This window comes from Drosophila melanogaster, chromosome 3L (assembly GCF_000001215.4).
Source record: "Drosophila melanogaster chromosome 3L".
Lineage (NCBI taxonomy): Eukaryota > Metazoa > Arthropoda > Insecta > Diptera > Drosophilidae > Drosophila > Drosophila melanogaster.
The window spans coordinates 15746990-15762713 of record NT_037436.4 but is presented as its reverse complement, the minus strand read 5'-3'; the positions used below and the strand labels follow the sequence as shown (position 1 = coordinate 15762713).

At 40.1% G+C, this 15724-nt stretch overlaps 2 long non-coding RNA genes across 2 annotated transcripts; both read right to left on the bottom strand.

The window, feature by feature from the left end:
* Positions 1-3512: 3512 nt before the first annotated feature.
* On the bottom strand, positions 3513-4688 carry lncRNA:CR46197 (long non-coding RNA:CR46197). The gene is made up of 2 exons (NR_133244.1): positions 4400-4688; positions 3513-4214 (listed from the first exon to the last, which is right to left on the bottom strand). It is a non-coding gene; the product is annotated as a long non-coding RNA:CR46197 (long non-coding RNA).
* A 9326-nt stretch (positions 4689-14014) lies between these two features.
* lncRNA:CR45240 (long non-coding RNA:CR45240) lies at positions 14015-15311 on the bottom strand. The gene has a single exon (NR_124949.1). It is a non-coding gene; the product is annotated as a long non-coding RNA:CR45240 (long non-coding RNA).
* Between the last annotated feature and the right edge of the window lie 413 nt (positions 15312-15724).

Sequence of the window (15724 nt, the reverse complement as noted above, 5' to 3'; positions counted from 1 at the left end):
GGCATCGGGGCATGCGAGTTGTTGGCGTTTCTGGAATATCTTTGGTACCAGACCCCTCTGTTCTCGTCGCGATACTGCGTCTGTTTGGGGGATCCGGATCCTCGGCGGTGAATACCCCATGTATTCCCGCTGGGCGCTGCTCTTGTGCCATATTTTTCTCCAATATTTACGGCGTAAGTCGAACTGACTGGCGGACTCATCAAAATAATCGCATACGCAGTTGCGGTCCATTGGCTGCTATAATTTCTGCGGTTCGAATGGTTCTTTGTGCCTCTTGGGCATATTTCCCCAACACTTCATATGTCCCGGCATTGTCTGGCCTGAAAGATGTTTGTGTAAATAAAGAGATTTAGCTAATGATGGTGATGTAAATCTTTTACCTCTGCGTCTGCGTAAAATATTGCCTAGGCTGTTTTAGTTTCTTTAGAAGTTTAAAACTTTTTAAAGAGTTTAAAGAATGAAAGGTAATTAGGCCTGCAACAAGGCTGAACAAATCTCAAATTAGTTTTAATATAATATGTATGATAACTGAAAAAGAAAATTAAAAACAATATTTTATTTTAACTGAATTCTTGTTTTAAAGGAATACTTCCTTTAGTTTTTATTTCAGACAAAAATGTGCCGGTCTTAAGCTTCATTTAAGCTTAAGCCATATGCCTCTTAAGATCCTTTGTAGCACATTTCATATTTTTTTGCAGCTTGCCGAATTTTGGCTTAACTCGTGTTGCATCTTCGTATTTTGCTTGTTCGCTCCATGGGGGATTTAAGTTTAAGTTTAAGGAAACATCTGCCTGCCAATCTGCCGCTGCCTGCCTCGAAGATCCTGCCTGCTCCCAACTAGCTCCATTTGGTTTTTTCTTCCTTTTGATTTAAACACACTTGAGGCTCTTAATTATATTGTTGTGCGCTGGGCTTTGTGTCGGTTTTTTTCGGGAGGCTTTGTGTATTTTTTTTTGTATGGAAATGAAATCACCTGCGGCGTTTTGATGGTTTTCTGTTTCGGTCTCTGCCCAGCTCCAATTCCGATCCAAAATCCAGTTCGTGCTGTGTTATTTTCGCTTGGCATGTGTTTCATCTTAATCATATTTCGTGTAGGAAGGGCCCAGGAAATTTACTTAGTGCTAATGCCAGTTAATGAAGCTTATTCCGTGTCCAAGTCGGACTCAAAGTCCGGGCTCGCGGTTGGAGCTCTCCGCCTGCAAATTAGAGCGGGCTTTTAGTTGCCAGCTAATTAGCAAAGCTGTGCATCGTTCGTAGCTATTGTTCGACCCCTGACCCCTTTGCACCACCCCTTCCACCAATCCTTACTTCCTCGTTCCCCGCCCCACTTGACCAACAACAAACTGGTTATCATAATTAACGGGCGCGAACGGGCTATGTCCAAAGTACAATTGAAACGAGATTCAGCCGCCCCCTCGAAAACACAAGAGCCACCCATCGAGCCGCTTCCTTTTCGGCCTGGCGAACTGGCAGAGCCATGGCCACTTGAACCGGACCACACACAAAAGCCTGTCAGTTCCCGGACAGATATCCGGAGTCGGGAGTCGTCGGAGCACGAAAAACAGTCCCCAAAGAGGCATCGCCTCGCTTCTCCTGGTTGGCGGATGACTGACGGTCGAAAAACACACTGAAGCTTTTGTCTTTTTGGTACAAATTGAATTAAATGTAATCTTTTTATAAATACCTCAGGGAAATGTGTATATAAAAATCTGGAGAAATAATATATGGATACATTTATCAAATGGCTATTTTTTAAAAATTATATAGATTTTACTTAAGTAAGAAAAAGATAACAAAAATGTTAAAGCAATAGGCTAAAGTTGTGCTTTATAAATTGAATTTTTATATTTTATTTTTTTTTATTTTATAATTTATTTAATTGTTTAATTGTTTTGATTGTTAATTGAACTGTTTTTTTTTATATTAAAAAACATAGCTGCAAGCTTTCAAACATTTTCTTTGTTACTGTATCATTACATCATATAACTTACATGTTCCTTGCAAAAAGGTAAAAAGGTAGAGCATTTAATATTCGTCTCTGCCACCGCTTTCCCTTCTATATATAGAATTAAATCATATTTTCTGCCAGCGCCTCTAGGCGCGACATTTTCGTCAGCAAGTAGCAACGCCCGCCTCGGATTTCCCGGGAAAATTGCAGTCCGTCGTCGTCTGTGGTCCTCGTTTTGAGATGCTGGCCTTTGTGGTCTGTGGAAAGTCAAGTGCTGACAGCTCTGGAGCGGCCTGCAGCCGATTATATGCCCCCGGTGGATGCTACTGTTTGTTTACCCTCCTGCGTCCAGTGTCGGATAAAAAAAAAAAGAAAAGTCGGGAAAAACTCAAAATACCGAGCCAAAATGATGCATGATTTACAAATTTAGAACGCTCGAACCTTCAACTGCCCGTGGGCAACGGTGTCTGATGTCGTTTTGTTTATTCAGCCAACTGCGTGTGGCTGCTGCGTGTTATTGTGTGTTGTGTGTAGGTTGTGGTTGGTCCACTTCAGGGGATTTGTGAGATTAACGTGTTAAAAAATAAATATTTACCCTGGTTAGTTTTTGCCCCTGCAATTCAACTCTCACAATGGCAAAAACAAGAAAATTCGAGCGGAAAAAACAGGGGGAAAAGAAAAGCGAACTGAACAAACAGAGCCAGCAGAGATGCAAAAGTTTTCCATTCCTCGTCAGCAGCAGCATCATCATCATCCGTATCTTGTTTTCCATCCGAACTGCATCTTTGCCCTGCCACGTTGCTGTTTGTTTGCTGTTTTTGAGATGTGCATAAATTCATTTTGGTAATGGGGTATTCCCAGCTACCCAATTTTTGCTCACTTCCACTGTTTGTGGGTGTTGCGTTCGGTTTAAGAGATTTGTTGCCGCTTGTTGCCATAACAAATGTTCCTTTGACTCTGACTTTTCCCAGTTTCCCAGCCGGCGGCGCTTTGAGAATCAGATAGCTGGATGGATGACGCTGTTCGGTGTCCGTTGCTGGGATGAAATTAATTTGAAATTGAAATGATTTAAATGTTGTAATCTGCTGGACATAACAAATTGTTATTTGATTACGAGCGAACTGCACTTTTCGGTCGTGGCCAAATATGTTTCTGTTTGTTCGCAGGCCAAAGTTTTAACTCTGTCTCGAAGTCCGTGTGAAAATTATTTTAAAACACAGCTGCGGCAATAATAATACCACGAAAAAAGGTTCCTTTTTTAACAGTAATTTACATGGCAGACAATGAGTAAATATGCAAAATTCTGCTTTATTTTCCTTAATAAACAAGAATGTTATTTTTGTGAGGAGTACGATTTACTGACACTTTCTTAAATTACATTTTAATAAATTGTATACATGTATTACACTATCAAAAATGATTTTAATGTTGGATATGCCTACTAATATTCACTTAAACTTCATTAAATAAATCTCCCCTAAATATGTTTTTTGACCGCAACTGTGAATTGCAGATAATCAATCAAAAATGTGGTTCCTTCAAATAAATATCCTGAAGCTGAAATATAATATTTCCCATGCGAAATTTGAAAAACCCCTGACCAAAACCAAACCATAACAAAGCAAAATCCTGGGAAATCAACCCCGTAAAAGGTTTTTCAATGCACAATTAAATAGATGACTAATTACGTCATGGCCAATTAGTCGTATTTGGGTCACTCCAAGGGGGGTGTCTGTCTGTCCGTCAAGGTGCGTCTATATATTCCCGATCGATGGGAAAATTAATATGCGACGGTACTAAATTAAAAGCAAACACTGAACAGCGACTAAGCAGGCAGCACACCTTCGAAAAAAAAAATGGGCGGAGTATTCTCAAAGGGTTAAAGGGCAGCCGAAACCCCATGGTTGTTGTAATCGTGGCTGTTGACATTTCCGTAGCGTAAATTGGTATTTACATATGCCCAGAGTCGACATTCCCAATCGATGTCCCCTATCCCAACATGCATTAACAATTGGGAATTTTGTTTTCGTCCTTTGAGCTTTTTCGGCAGGCCAACAGGAAGCGGATTGGGGATGGCGATGGCGATGTAGATGGGGAAAAACTCCCAATGCTCATGTTGTTTGTATTTATTTGGTGATTGTCCTGCGAGTTGTTGTCGTTGTCCTTTTTCGTCGTCAGCGTCGTCGTCCTCCGCATTGCAGCTGTTTCATGCCCATTTAACACCTTCAATCCGCTTTGCTTTCGACCAGAATTCGATAGATGGACGCTAGAGATGCCACCATGATGAGCAAGAATAATACAACAAATATATTTAAATATTTTATACCATTTATTACATTTTTAAGAACCTTATATTTGAAGCAAAGCATGAAATATGATTAATAATTAAATTAATTAGCACCAAGAGTAGGAATTAGCTTTAATAAAATCTATATATAATAATCACTTTACTTGTTATAGAGGACTAATCCTTGACGTCCTTATCACGTTTCCTTCTCTAAGAGCTCAGCGCATTTCCCACATGCATACCATTTACTTGTAGCACACCATCGACATTTGGAAAAATATTATCATCTGACGTACTCCGTGTGTCAGTTTGGCTGGAAATGTTTGCACGTCCTCGTACAATCCCAGATATATATTCACACACACCCGCACGAACATCGTATCTCGAATCTAACGAATGCACAAGGCAATTGGTTTATTTTCCAATACGGTAGCCGTTCAAATATACACAGCAGAGGGGGAAAAATCGGAGGGGCAGATTCAGATTCGTAATTTGTGTAAACATTTGCCATGCTTTCTCACTGATTTTTTTTTGCTTTTTTCGGAGCTGCCCCTTGTTCGCTTCTCCTTTCGAATTTTATGATAAACAGTGTGAGGAGAGTCTTTTCCTCTGCCTCGCAAAGTTGTAAAGTTGTAATTTGAATTTTTTTCTCCTTCCGCACCATATTGCTTCTTTGCCGACACACATTGGAGATTCATATGCCTGCAAATTGGGGAATCTCGGCTGCATAAATTGTGAAACATAAATTTTGCGCATTATGCCTTCGAATTTATGAGTATGTTTCATCTACCAAAGCGCAGCGATCTGGGTCAAACAGAAGTCCGCCCCTCGCCCAAAAAAGTTTGTTTAAAGTTGCATCTATATCTATTTATTTCTGGTTCATGCTCATGCGTTATTGTAAATCAATTTGTAAATACACGTCAAAGTTTCGTAAATGCGGTAATGCCTCGAAATTGATGAAAATTATTTGGGAAAACTGTGCATGCTTTTCATTTTGGCTGGCTGTGTGGACATGCAAGTGGATTACATGCGTAATATGTGTTTAAACATTTGGAATTGCTTAATGTATAGAGTCAACTTGTTAGTTCGATGGCGAATTAATTAGTGACTGAGGAAATTTAACTTTAAATTTTTAAATTTTCATTTAACATGCTTATAGCCAAAATGTATCGTGAACTTAAAATATATATATTTTTTCATATTACCGTTGTATACAAAATCTATATCTTCAAATATATCTTTTAGATTTCCCATAATATCCACCGTTATGCGATTGTTTTCCCTTTACTGACCTACACATGTGGTCTTTGCGTGTCTAAATACTTTCCCATAGACATTGAAAATTGCTCAAAATACTTGCCGGGTTAACAAATTTTCCTGCATGCTCACAAGTTAAATGATCTGTAGGACACACACACGCTCGAGTGGCAGGGATGACACAACAAATAGTCAAACAAAAGTGATAGTCAGATACACATATACGGCTTGCCACCCACAGCTACATATATGCGATCCCCATATCAGAGGACCAAACTCATTGCCTACGAACAAGTTATTTTCCCATGAAAAGCGAACCTAAATTCACTGAGTCACTAATTTTCGCCATGAGATCACCTAGGGGTGGATTTTCCGCCATGGGATGCTGTCAGCCGAGAAAAAGCGAGAGTGACCCCAGTAATATTAACCATATTTATGCGCACTTTGTTAATCAGTTACGGCCCGAAATGATAGTAAAATTTTCGAGGGTGTGCGCGTCACGGTTAATGAAACTTTATAGCGCCTACTTTGGGAACTCGCTTACCTGTCTCGCAATTAAGGAACTCGGTGGCAAGCAGGTGTATTACTAACCAACTGAATTTATAACGCCCACATTTCATTCGCATTCGAGTTGTTATTGTTTTTTCAAGCGTTCTCCGGTTGCCTGTGTTCTGTTTTCTGTTGCTGTTTTCCCCAGAGTGAAAATCCGTTTGCGTTAACAACAGAAACATATTCCCTACCGGTCCTGGCCATACATCAAAATTAACAGAAATGTCAGCTGCAGTTCCAACTACGAGTAGCAACTATTTCCAGCCACCTGAAGAGGTCTCCTTGCTGTTTTATTTACTCGCATTTTCTCGTTCCCGTGTTTTTTTTGTTGTTGTTGTTTATGTTTTTATAATTCATGCTCATTCATCTTGCTCGGACTGCGTCTGGCATATTTGGTATTAACCGTTGAGACCTGGCCCGCATCACCGCTCCCTGCAGATAATTACAATTGTGTCATATTTTTCTCATTAGCGCCGACTTTCTACATGTCTCTTCTGGTGTATTCCCTGCACTTCCTCTTCTTCTTCCTCCTGCCGGACACGCCCCAATTTGAAAAGTGCACTCCATATATGTACACATATGTACATATACATATATAAGTTACACCTCGGCCATGGGTGCTGTTGTTAATTAGCCGTGCTTGATTACTTTTAAAAATTACAAACTGTCAACGTGTTATTTATGATCCAAATTGTTTGCTCTTGCATTTCCTTCACATCGGTCTCGTTTGGCCAGGAAGTAATGCATCTTTAATGGAGGTGTCTTAGAAAGTAGCATATGTCTAATAAGAGTTTAATGGTGTGAGATGGATTGGTCTTCATGTGCGATTGTCTTTGAGGAGATACTGTATTCAAAGGTCTTAACGTTACCAAATAGTTTGGCCAGTACTTTGGAAGCTACAATCTTTTTATATTAATAAACGTTAAATAAGAGTAGAAAACCTTTAGTTTTCCAATACGATTAGCAATACCCTAAGTTTCTCAAAATAAGAAGCCCGAAATGTGTCACTTTCAATTATAGCTGCATGTCTTTTTAACCAAAAAACACGCTTGAGAGCTCACAGCCCAAAAACAAATTCCATTTAACCTTAACACAAATGTGAACATGACATGTCAAACATATAGATCTACGGTGAAATAGCTCGACATGATCGAATTATCGATCTGATATTTTCCCCCCACAAACCACAACTAGATGAAAATTCCGTTGAAGTTGCCGCCACGTCTGGAGGAGCAGAGAAGTGGAGACCCCAGATCGGATCCAAGCGAACCGCAACAGTGAACCCGATGGGTGTGAAGGCAATCACTTCCGTTTCGGTGAATCCCAATCGCCCCTCTCCACGGATTTCTACTCTTTGAAGTGATCGTGCGTGCTGATAAAAGCAAAAGTATCTCGTATCTGACAGATACGCATCGCTGGTATTTACCTTTAGATTCCTGTTTGATGTGAGAGTGTCTCGCCTCGTGTGTTGATAGTTCTGCGAGCAATTAATTGATTGTGACAGATTGCTTCATACCGACACTCCATTCCATCAGAATTCTTTGAATGGCCCTCGGGGGCTTTATGTTAGTTCCCGGCTTGATTGACACTTTTGTGTCTCGTCATGCGTTTAAATTGTGAAAAACTCTCGCAACCTCGTTCGGGCAACAAAAGAAGTGCAGAAGTAAGTGGGTTTTTAGGAGACCTGTGCAACTGCAGCTGAATGCAAAGAATTGCATTCAATGTTGCCCCCGGGCTATGCTAAACAGATGTTGCTCTATGTAGACGCAATGTCGTACTTGCTGTACTTTCTGTACTTGTTGGGCTGTCATCAAAATCGTTTCATTGTTGTCCCCAACACGCATATTAATTTTATGGCTAACAATAACATATCCATCGACAAACTATTGTGAAACGCATTTAATAGTAGCAATAAAAAGGGAACGAGCAAAATGTAGTGTAATGTGTTCAAAGGGATTCGAATTGTTTTGTTGACAGGGAATTGAGAGTGCCCTTCTTTGTTAGGAAAAAGAATAACTTTTAAAGTTCAGCTCGCAAAACGAAGTCAAATTTTTTGAATATAGATGGATAAAATATCTTTTAACATTGCTCGATAAAATATAATGATACTTAAAAATATGAATTATGTTATGACACTACATTATGTTTTATGTTCTTATATTAAACGGTATTACTTTTATTTTTTAGATCATGGAGAACAAATAATTTACTTCAAAATAGTTAAGAAACACAATTTTTGATACCTTAATTCTACTTTTAGATCTATAAAATAATGCATAAGAATCTTTAGTGTTTTGAATTTAGTATTTAAGCTCACAAACGCTTTGCAGGTCCTAAACCTTAGCGTATCCTTTCGCAAACTCGCAGGATAAAAGAAAATAGCGGCACATTGCCGTTCACGACAACTGGAGGATATTCAATCCCCCTCTTGGACCTCTCACCTTCGTCCTTTCCCTCTTTCTACAATCTCCTGCCACCCTCGAAAAACCCCTTTTTTTGACGGGCTGTCAGTGACAGAGGCGAGTCAGTAGTCAGTGTCGTCATTGTTGTCGCTTTTTTTTCCCAGTCGCCGTTGCATTTGTCGTTGTCGGTATGCCACATGTGCAGAAAGCGGCGGGCACAAAAAACAAACTATAAGATTTTATTGCTTTCTCGCATGTGAAGAAATACGGGCTGTTGCAGGTTATTCTGCTGCTTCTACTGCTGCTGATGCTGCTACGGCTGCTACTGCTGCAAATGCAACATCCATTGCTGCTGGCAGGAAGCAACAAGCCGGTGGCAGCAGAAAAAGCAGAAGAAGCTGCCACTGCAAACAAGGGCGTTGCACGACCTGTCAAAATGAGCAATTACTTTGCAAAAATGTTGCAGAACTCACGTGAACGGGGCTCAGGCAAAAAGCAGATCCAGAAACAGATCGAAAGCCCCTATTCTTCAAGCTACACAAAGAAACGAAATGATAAATAGCTGGCAAAATTAGAGGTGTGTTTCATTCTTCTGCTCTTTGATGAATGTTTCTCAGATTCTTCTGACTTCACGCACAAAATCTTTTAGATATTAAATATTTAATTTATATATTTTTATTCATAACAAACATAACAACAGGCCTCCTTTTATTTTCTGCAGGTGCCTGAAGAATACATCAACTTTTTCTACAGTGCACCGCTCCCCAAACTGACAAGTCGTTTGTCTTGTGAGCAAAGTTTTTCGGCGCAGCGCTACCTCAAAACGCTGGCATATGAAAATGGATGGCATTTTTCTTGCCTTTGAGTATCTAGGGGATTTGCAGTAAATGGCTGTCGCAATTGCTAATTGCCTGGCATTATTAGCTGATTAATGTGGAGCACAGTCTTCACTTGGCGTGGCAAAGAAACTTCAACTGCAGCATCGAAGCTGAGTGTGAAATATTCACATTGGGCCAGTGCAATATGTGGAAAACTATTAACACTCTTAAGTTCATGTTGCATCTGGGGAAGCCATTACAATTTCGACTTTGGCTCAATCTCAGCTGGGAATTCGCTGATGTGGAGCTTAGAGGGCTTTTTCGCGACCTGTCAAATTCAGCAGTGGAAAACGGAAAGCGACTTTACACTGCGAGAAAAAACTGAAACAAATATAGAAAGTAGTTTTACGCTTACACTATAAGTTTTGTTATTAACTACTTGTAATATTGCATTATTTATTTACTTTACTTACAATGGCCTAGATTACCGTTTTTTTCTCAGTGATTCCTTGTGAAAGATGTCGACCTTTACGAGAGTTGGTCCTCACCTTCATTCCCACCTCCATCTCCTCCAGGAACTCCATCTGGGCTACGACAAGGAGATGATGTTGCCGCCTGGTGTTGCTGCTTCTGTGGCTCCTGATGTTGCTGCTGGGACTGATGCTGTTGCTGCTGCTTTTGGATGTTGATGCTGCTGCTGTGGCAACGAGTGTTTTGCCCATCGGGTCGTCAGCGGGTGTTAGAATTTTGTTGCCAGTGCTTTTTGGCTTAGAAGTCGTACTACTTCTGCCTTCTGTTTCCGACGTATATTCGATTTTTTTTTCGGCTGGCTCCAAGTTTTGCCGTTCATTTAATGGCTTCATTTTGCTTTGACATTCCTCCATGTGCCATATAGCTCATCCTCCCGCACTCTTTTGGCTTGTCAGCCTGTCAGTTGCTGGCTGTTTTCCCCACTTTTTTCGTCTTCACCACTTTGGATGGCTCCTGTTCTTTTTGGCCTTTTAAACTAATTGCATTGCCGTGTGCGCCGGGTGGGGAAAAGTGCAATAACTATTTAAATGATTGCCTCCGAGCACACATGTGCAGCCACAGGCTCCTCCGCACTTTCCGCACGTTCGATGGCATGCCAAACTGACTGACTTGGTCATTATACTCTTATAATTGCCACAGTAGTTGTGGTTTTCTTTTTTTAATGGGAAATAAGATAAGGTAAGCTAATTAGGCTACCGCAACTATATATAATATTTAAATTTAATACTTTTACTAGACATTTTCTGTACGCTTTTGATTGATTTTGATAAAAATGAGTCCAACATAATTTTCCAAGAAAAGTGCATCAAAAAGTCCATGCACCACAGCCTGGAAACTTTTTGTTTTGGTTGCCAAGTGCCAATTAAATGTTGCTTATGCTTGATTCGAGCTGTCAATTTTGTGTGTTGCACATTTGTTGCCTGTTTATGCGATGCACGGAGAGTCCAAAAGACTTCCAGCTGTTTGACATCAGCGTCCGCAGCAATGGGAACAATTCAGTTTTATGCTTTTTCCGTGGAAAAGCGGAAAAGTTTTCCCACTCTCGCGTCGAGGAGCATTGACCCAAAGTCGAATTGCAGGGGCGTGATAGAAAAAACACCCTGTCCGCCCCAATAATTGTTCTGTTTTGCAGGGGGGACAACCCCAACACTTGGCAATCAATTAATCATAATCCTGATAGGAAAACATGTAACAACCGCAAACAACGAGTTTGGTTCGGAATGGTAAGCCGATCGATAACACGAAAAATCCGAGCACGAAAATTTAACCCCACAAGTGTTGAGAGTGTGGGTAGTGTGAAAAACCATAACATGTGCTTATCACAATGTGCAGCTGAAAACCATGACAAATCTAAGCACCCCCTGCCCAGTTGGAATCACCTAAAACCACCCGCCCCACCTCATCCAATACGAAACGTGCCCCATTGCGGCACAAACGATAATTACATTTGGCTAAAGCTTCGCCGTGGATGCCATAGATTCGAATTATCCTCATTGATCCTTATGGACACGGCTTAAATGCAATGCGAGCAGGCATAACTTGGACAGTGATAAATGGTGGCTACTAGTGCAGTGAAAGAAAATCTGCGGAAATCTCAAGATCCCAGCGAATGATGCAGTGGTTCCTGCCTTTTTTCGTTGCCCATTGTGGCAAATTTATCGCATATGTCGTCGGTCTCACATGATGTGCAAGATTTTTATTCCATAATTTTTAATGGTCTGCTTCCTAGGATCTCCTTCTCCCGGCCAAAGCAGGAGTCCTGGCCTGCTGGAGTCCTGGACAGTAATAGAATTTTGCATTCGCTCGCTTTTGCAAGCGATAAATGTGATAAATGAGTGCCGGCCATGTCTGTATGTTAGTCGGTTTGGGTAGATAAATGCATTATGCAGATGCTCGAAGGATTTATGTGCCTGGTGTTTGTCTTGGTAATAGCTTAAGTCGAGAGCGGATATAAATATTGGGCAAGGCATTAGATTGTCTGAGCATAATGTGGCCGAGTGTTATGAATGCGGTCCAACTCGATTCGAGTGGCAAAGTCCTTGTGGCCTGACAACTCGATGAGCAAGCAAATTTGTTGCACAATTGCCAACTGGGGTTATAAATTCACTGTTTTGCGGGTTGAGCACTGCGGAAAGTAACGGTTGCATAACATGTAAAACAAGTATTATCTAAAGATTAAATCTAACTCTGATCTAAGACAGGTGTTCATTCACTTCGGTTATCAGTGTAGATGGAATATGAAAACTGCAACATTGCATTATACAGAAATAAGTAATATTGATTCCCATTTTCCGCAGTATATTGTAATTTGAACAAAAATTTATTGGTATTACAATGTTGGATTTACTGTTAATACTAGTTACCATAATGTACAACAAACAATTTTTCACTGAAAAGCTATTACACCCATGGCATCCAACTAAGTTAAGGTAATTTCCAAGACCTACTGCATTTAATTCAATTTTGATCATAGGAAATTGCTTATGGAACCATTAAAACCTGTAAGTCCAATCTAAAAACTGTCATAAACCGGCTACCAAATTCCAAAGATTGCGGACCCCCAATAGTTTGGCCATTTCGACCGAATATTTTTACATTCAGCGCAGCAACTTCTTTGCTGCAAATATCGCAGGCCACCTGAACGATCGCGAATTTAATGCTGGTTAACCAGCAAACTGCTCGACCGATTTATGGCAAATAAACATTTTATTTTCCATTTCCTGCAATTTATTTGGCCAACGCAGTGCAATTGCATTCAGTGCGCTTATCAATGAAAAGCGCACAATAAAATCGGCGAACAAACGAAGCTCACCGCCGCGTAGTCGGAGTTGTCATAAATGTTTTGGCCGTATTTATTTAAAAAGCATCGTGTGTCCTATAATATTTATTTGCATATTAAAACGCAAACAAATGACAACGGCAGCGACATCAACAAACGTTGCAAAACCACCGACAACAAACATTGCCGCCGAGCATCGAAACCCATGGCACAGTACAACTCATATATGTGCGATTCATATATAGAAAAATGTTTATAATGCCCGGCGCGTGCACAGAATTTTAAATCGAAATATAAACACGCTGCGAGAATGATATAATATATATACATATATACTGATGGTGCGGGGGATCGGTTCGCTATACGGCACACTTAAAAGATTAACCACGAGCACGAAACTCCGCTTTGTTCCAGGTTTAAGGCTCCAGGTTCCCATGCCATTCCGTCCAGATCCATACTATATGTACTCGCTATGTATGCCAGCACGTTGAAATCGGAATTCCTCTTTTGTTGGCTCGGCTTTATTTTTGTTAAATATTTAACATTGCTTAAGTCGCTGAAAAAAAAGAACAACAAAGGGCACTCGCCCACATCTTTTTCGCCATGGACAGCGCGCCACGTTTCGTTTTTATTTATTTAAAATTTAAATACTCTGAATATCTTTGTCTTGCGCCGAAATGTATGTCTTTGTATAAAGTACTTGAAATTCGTTGTTCTCAATTGAATGCTTTGCTTTATGTAACTTATAATCCTTTAGATACTGGAAATAGTTCATTTTATGAATAGAGTTTTATAGTGCATTGGACACTTCGACTTTATGGAGTGAATTTTTGTTTGCGTTCTTACTTGCATATCTTTTCATAGAGTAAAGCTTTAAGAAGATTTTCTCTGCTCATAAGCTGCCACTGATTTTACTTTGATATAGGGTAAAAATATTGTTAATTTATTATTTAAGGATTGTTAAACACATTAATAAGCTGAGAAACCAAAATCAGTAAATTAAGAACTGAATATTTCTTGAAGTTACCAGTATAATGTTGTCAGGTATAAAAGAACATAATTTATTCCAGAGCTGGTTACGGCGAAACTGTTATAAATCTATACAAGCTCGTTGATAAAAGCAAATTAAAACATCTTAAATTATTCTAATTTAGTCAGTAAAACACGTGCCCGAACTCGGTTGAATATATTAAATAAATCTATCCGCTTATATGAGTACTTTAGCAACCGTAACATTTTTAATAGGGGAATGCCTTTTATTATCTGAATTTTAAATGAATAAATTAAATATTGAATAAATAAAATAAATGCATCATAATATTTGCATTGTTTTTTCTATGTATATCTTATTTTTCCAAATTTATTTTCCCATATTTGTTAGCATACCGAAGTTAGGGAATTCCTAATTCGTTGGAATATTCTGCCAAATATCCTTACTTCTTTGCCTTTTATTTACATAAGCGACCTGCACACCGACAAATTGTTTGCTTTTGTTTTCTGTCAATATACGAGGAGCTGTATATGCACTTGTCGCCATCATCGCCGTCTTTGGGTAAACAGAAATCCCACGTTACGTAACCGATGGCAGAGGACTCCGACTTCATCTCCCGCTTTTCTCTGCGGCACTGCAGTTCATTTCCAACTTCAGCCGCCAAAATCCACTTGACTTTTCTTTTGGGTGAGATACTCCAGAGTTTTAGATGGCGATGAAGATGGAGATGGAGCTGGAGATGGAGCTGGGACTCGGTACGATTTCTAATTATAAACTGCTCTGTCAGCGGACCAGAAGGCAAACCTTTTCAAGTCGGTTTCCCCAAGTTCATGAACTTGTGCATTGAACTTCTTCGCTCAGCCGAGCGGTAAACCAACTTTAGCTCTAGGATTGTCTTTTTTTGGTTGTTTGGGAGTGGTTTGTATGGCGGGATTGTGTGGGGCAGGGGTGAACGGGTGAAAAGTGCGGAGTCCAAACACTTTAGACACAAATTCGGGCGATTTTCGTTGGTGCTGGTTTGTTTTCATTACGTTGCAGTAGCCATCTGTTTCTCCTTTTGCAACTGCAGCAGACTTTTAATTTTGTGTGGATTTTTCGGTTCCGTTCGAGGTTTTTCCAAGAGTTCATTGGGTTAGGTTGCGATTGGTATGGGATTGGTTGGGTTGGGTTCCGGGTCCGGGTCTGGAGGTTGAGGTTCCGCTGCCGTGCCATGTAATGTAAAGTGGAAGTTGTAATTTAGTTGCTCCGAATGACTTTTCGGCACAACATTATCATTATGTGCATTTAATTGGTGTTTGTCTTGGCTGTCTACTTGACTTTGGCCGCTCTTCCTCTGTCTTCCTGGCTTTTCCTCTTTGTGTGAATTTGTGTGAATTTCCACTTGCTCTCTCATTATTTGTGTTCTGGCTGGCCGGAATTGTCTATCGGAAATGAGGCGTGGATATTAAAGAGTGGTGCGGTAGGTTAATGAACCTCAAAAGAGGCAATTGTTGTGTGTCAGATATGATGGGATCAGATGGATTATACGAAGTGTTTCTTTTATGTATTTTTAGGTGAGATGAGATAAGCCATGTGATTATGTTCTAAGATTTGTAAATGTAATTCTAAGATATGTTCTTAAGATTTAAATTATTAAATCAGCTAGGAATGGAAGTATTTCTTCCTTGTTCCTCCAGATACTTAAAATTTCCATGTAAGTAAGGGGTACATTAATAGGTTTTCCTAATTATTTAAGCATTTTTGCACTTCTTATGACCGCTTTAATTCGCTTCCCATGGCTTATATCCTTCTAGATGTGAATATTCCTGTCACCGTGATGCCAGCCATCAGGACATCCTGGGCAACCACAATCAGTGGGACAGGACCTCCAACACACAGAGGGACCAACAACTGTCCGCAAGCACAAAACACATCAGCAAGTACGGCAGCTGCAGAAAAACGTTGAAATTAATGAGAAAATTCTCAACTTGATGCAAAAAACCGCAAGATAACACAGCGGGCTGGGTTGGAAAAGGACGTGGACAGGATATGCAAGTCCAGTTTGAAATGTAAAAACACGTAATCCAGCGGGGGAGTGAAAAAACGGAGCGAAGGGCTGGTATATCCTTTTAGAGCAGATAAAAATTGCATTGCATTTAACAGCATTAAAAACCCAACAGCAA